A 5,249-nucleotide genomic window follows, 5' to 3' on the forward strand; every position below is an offset into this window, starting at 1 on the left:
TTGAATTCGCCTCCCAGATACACAATACAGATATTTCATTCAAGAAACTATGAAAAAATTGTAAGTAAGTAACAAACTCTTTTTTGAATTCGCCTCTTGGATACACAATACGGAAATTTCATTCAAGAAATTATGATCAAATTGTAAGTGAGTAACAAACTCTTTATTGATTTCACCTCTTAGATACATAATACGGAATTCTCATTCAAGAAATTATGAAAAAAATTGTAAGTAAGTAACAAACTCTTTCTTGAATTCGCCTCCCGGATACACAATACAGACATTTCATTCAAGAAACTATGACAAAATTGTAAGCAAGTAACAAACTCTTTCTTGAATTTACCTCTTGGATACACAATACGGAAATTTCACTCAAGAAATTATGGAAAAATTGTAAGTGAGTAACAAACTCTTTATTGCTTTCAACTCTTGGATACACAATACGAATTCCCATTCAAGAAATTATGAAAATATTGTAAGTAAGTAACAAACTCTTTCTTGAATTCGCCTCCCGAATACACAATACAGATATTTCATTCAGGAAATTATGAAAAAATTCTAAGTAAGTAATAAACTCCTTCTTGAAGTCAACTCTTGGATGCAAAATGCAGAAATTTCATTTAAGAAATTGTGAAAAAATTGTAAGATAGTGCCAAACACCTTCTTGAATTCACCTCATGGATACACAATACAGACAATTCATTCAAGAAATTATGAAAAAATTGTAAATAAGTAACAAACTCTGTCTTGAATTTGCCTCTTTCTTGAATTTGCCTCTTTGGACACACAGTACAGACAATTCATTCAAGAAATTATGAAAAAATTGTAAATAAGTAACATACTCTTTCTTGAATTTGCCTCTTGGACACACAATACAGATTTCACTCAGGTAATTTAAAAAAATTGTAAGTAAGTAACAAACTCCTTGTTGAATTCACCTCTTGGATACACAATACAGATATTTCATTCAAGAAATTATGAAAAATTGTAAGTAAGTAACAAACGTTTTCTTGAATTCCCCTTTTGGATACACAATACAGAAATTACATTCAAGAAACTATGAAAAAATTGTAAGTAAACCCATAATACAATTCAACGAATAAATTTCAAAATAAACTTTGAAACATCACGAGAAGGTAACAGTGAGAAGGTAAGCCATGACACAATACTACAACAATGAAATAGCCCTAAGAATTAGAGATGAACAGGATTCTTTTTAGAGTTAGAGACATATTAAGAGGGAGATTTATCAACTTCAGTCAGACATTTTATTTTTCAGAAATAAGAAAATCCACATATTGACACATTTTAACCACCACATTTGCTGCCCTCTTTTCACCTTTAGTCTTAGATGAGGGATTGTGCATGAGGTTTCTTGCTTTTCCACAAGAAAGTTCAGCATTCAAACAGAATCGTTCAGACGAGATGCTATAATAGTATTTGGCTCGTTAGGTATTAAGAGCACATCCAATAGATCAAGAATGACAAATTTCGGCAAGGTTTCATTGGCTCTCAATCAGTTATCAAGCAAATCAAATATCATTGAAAAAGGCAATTGCTGGATGGGTTCCTCCACGTGTCTCTGCGATATCTGTCCAAAAAACAATTTTGCACAATTCCATCGTTTCCCTGAGGGAATCTTTACTAAAAAACTTTGATGCGGGCTTCATAATCGTATCTTTATCAAGTTTGTTTATTAACTGTCTTTGAAAAAATTCACTAAGGGTGATATAAAAATATTATCCTCCAACACTATCCGGCTAAAGCGAGTTAGCAATCATAATCCAAAATTCAGTTCAAGGTCAATTAAGATTGTTTCTGGCAGGCAAAATAATATGCAACTGAATAAGTACATGTAAGGGTTATATGTCACTATAATCCCAATTGCGAAAATTTTGGTTTCTTCACCTAAAACTTACTGAATTAATAATGTTCATACAATATCCAATTTAGATGTTGGCAGTTTGAACTCTGAATTGAAACTGATGTTTTATGTGAGCTATAAAACAACTGTCTACGATACTCTGGTAGCCCACTAGCCCCACCCCTTGAGAAATGACACAAAAAGTGTCATTTTAGTGCCATTGGCACTTGTATATGGTGGAATTTATAAAAAGAACGTAGGTGTGAAAAAAAATTTTGAATGAGTTATCTATGGTGATATATAATAGATAATTTGAATGAATAAATATCTCTCTATGGTGTTCTGGTAACCCCCTAAGTAGTGTCTTATATGAAGGCGCTGATTACACATGCAATTACACAAGAACCGTTGAAACGGCAGTTTGGATCAAATACTAAGCAGAAATTTCAAATTATGATGCACACGGCCTGTGTTGCCAGATGGGCTTGTTTTCCGCCCCGTAGGCTTGTTTTAGCCGTCTGGGGTGGGCTAAATTTTGGAGTGGGCGTGTGGGCCGTGGGGCGGGAAAATGGACTTTTTTTGTAAAAAAACAATGGGCTTATTTTGGGCTTATTTTGACTGAAAATTTGGATCCGGAGAAAAATTCCAAAATCACGGTTGCTCAGCCGTGGTTATGCACCAAAAAGACAAGAGCCCTCCTTTAGGGAGTAGAACGCTTTCTATTCTGAAACGCTTCGCCATTAGTAATTCATTTCTGCATGGCTGAGATGGATCTGACTTAGGAGTCTTACAAGTTACAAGGAATTTCATTGCTGCTCAGATTGAGGCAAGACCTGAATTTTATGCAGATCTATCCTTTTTTATATATTTTACAGATGTGGCCCAATCTTTTTGTGGCCTAGGCTTAGTCGAGAATTGGGACTGTTGTGAAAAAATCATGTCAAAAAAACAATTTATACTTTTTAATATGCAGATTTCCCTACTTGTAATGGTATATACCTAGAGAAGGAAACATGTTACGAAAACAATTCATACTTGATAATTAATATACAAAAATAGTTGTTGCTGATTTCTTGCTTGTGGCCCTGCTATACATTACCCCCAGGCCATCCCCCTTTATTTGCAAATACATGGCTGAAATTCATCCATTGTGCCAGTAAATTTAATCAACTGTGACAAAACAAAAACAGAAAAACAGGTTACTGATGGGAGGCAGAATGCATTGGAAATATCTAATTTGGGTTATATATTTGCACATTAGGGGAAGGAGTTAGGGATAAAGTATAGCTGAGATACATGCACTATGTGTTATCTACAATTATTCTGCATATTATGAATTGTTTTCTTAACATATTTTCTTCTGTACATGTCCTTCTCTAGACTTGTAACTAACACTTTTTAACTGCACGTTTATTATACTTTATCTCCCATCCCCCTAATGTGTAAATATACATGGGTGCCCATAGGCTGAATTATAGAAGGGGCTTACATGGTCTAATTGGCCCTTCCAGTGCAGTATAATCAAAATCTCAGGACAAAATATCATAGGCAGCACGATAGTACTGCATAAGTAAAGAGCAATGTGGGCACAATATATTGTTTTGTTTTTATAGAAATAAATGTCATAAATGTCTTCTTAAAGAAATAAATGTCATAGGAACTTCAAAAAGAGGTCATGGATGGCAATCAGCTCCCCCTCCTCCACGTCAAAAACTTCCCCAAACATATCCAATCAAAATTTCGGGATAGCCATTTTGTTGTACTAGACTTTTGTATACTTTTGTAGACCTTTGTTTGTATACTTTTAGTACTAGAACTATAGTTACTGTAACTAATGATGCTAAGAGTACTAAGGTGAAGGTGCCCCCCTCCCTTGTCCCCCCTTATTGGCACCCATTCAAATATATAGTCTGAATTATATATGGTAATATTCTAGACAAGCTGTTTGTTGCTATCTTGGGAAGGGGTTAGGTTACAGAAATGAAGCTTCCTAGGATGGGTTTACAGACTAAAGTATGTCCTTGAAAGATTTTTTGAAGTAGCCAACCCATCTCTACTCCTTCCCTAATAGAGGGTACTGACCTTTGATGACCTTTAAAATTCTTTGTTTTATAAAAGTGAAACCATGCAGAATAGATCTTCAGCCTCACAACTTTGCTCAATCCAAATTTGGGAAGTTTCAAAGATCTGAAAAAACATTTCCTAAATTTAGGAAAAAAACCCTTGATGTGGTTTAAAATTCTACTCTAATAACAGGGATTTCATTTTCGAACTAAAACCAGAGAAAAAGAAACTCAAAATTAATGTATAATGTTTTTTTGTCAAAATTCCAAGACTTAGAAGTCGGAAGGGGATTAACATAGTAGAATGGCAATACCTTCCCAGAGCATGTTTCTGGCCCTGGATTCATCACTGAAAGTTTTGTTTTGCTAACCTAACTCTTCCATATATTAAAATGTAGGTTGTCTAGAATTTTACCTTACACATTTCCTGCTCATTTTTAACTCACTCTTGTCTTAACAATCTGCCCAAAAATTGAATCAATTAGTACGAAATCAAGAAACAGAAAATATATTGCAAATATAGAATTTGGGCTCGGCTAGCATATATTTTTGCAAATTGGGGGTGGGGGAGGGAGTAAAGTTGAATTACAATCAAAATGTGTTATCTATAATTATTTAATTTGCAAGGTTTCACAAGGATTGTTTAAGGTCATCAAGTATCAGTGCCTTCTATAGGGAGAAGGAGATGAAGGTAAGTATTTCAAAATATTTTCCAAAGAGATTATTAATTATTATCTTGATCCATTCTTGAAAGATTCATTCACCTGACTCAAATATTTTCTAAGGCAGCAAAAAGCCACTAAACTAGAAATTTATCAAAACAGAAATCAAGGTCTATTAGTCTTAAATCAGAGCCACTGAATAAGAAACATATGAAGAAAACAATTCTCACTTAAAAATATGGAGAAAAATTGTAGTCAAGCTATTTTGAAGGCACTTCCAGTGTAATTTACCACTTCCATTAATCTACAAGTATATAGCCCTAATCATATATTTCCCATGTATTTTCCATGCATCACTCTTGTTTAAACCCTTGTTTTCTTTTAATTAAATAAATATTGGTAAAGTCAAGAAACAGAAAAACAGATGGGAAATATACAATTTTGGCAATACATTTGCACATTAGAGGGATGAGATAAAGTATAGTGAAAGCACCTTCAAAATTTTTAACTACATTTTTGTTTCGATCTGTAAAGGAAGATTTGTTGTCTTAAAATGTTTCCTTCTCAATAGCCCCAACTGTTCGCTAATACCACATCCAACAGTGTGTTCACCTATTCCCATATCAACTATTGAATTATTTACATATTTTTCATAAGTTT

The sequence above is a fragment of the Artemia sp. Qi Xiang Cuo genome, chromosome 14, assembly GCF_049724085.1.
Source record: "Artemia sp. Qi Xiang Cuo chromosome 14, ASM4972408v1, whole genome shotgun sequence".
NCBI classification, from domain to species: Eukaryota; Metazoa; Arthropoda; class Branchiopoda; order Anostraca; family Artemiidae; genus Artemia; species Artemia sp. Qi Xiang Cuo.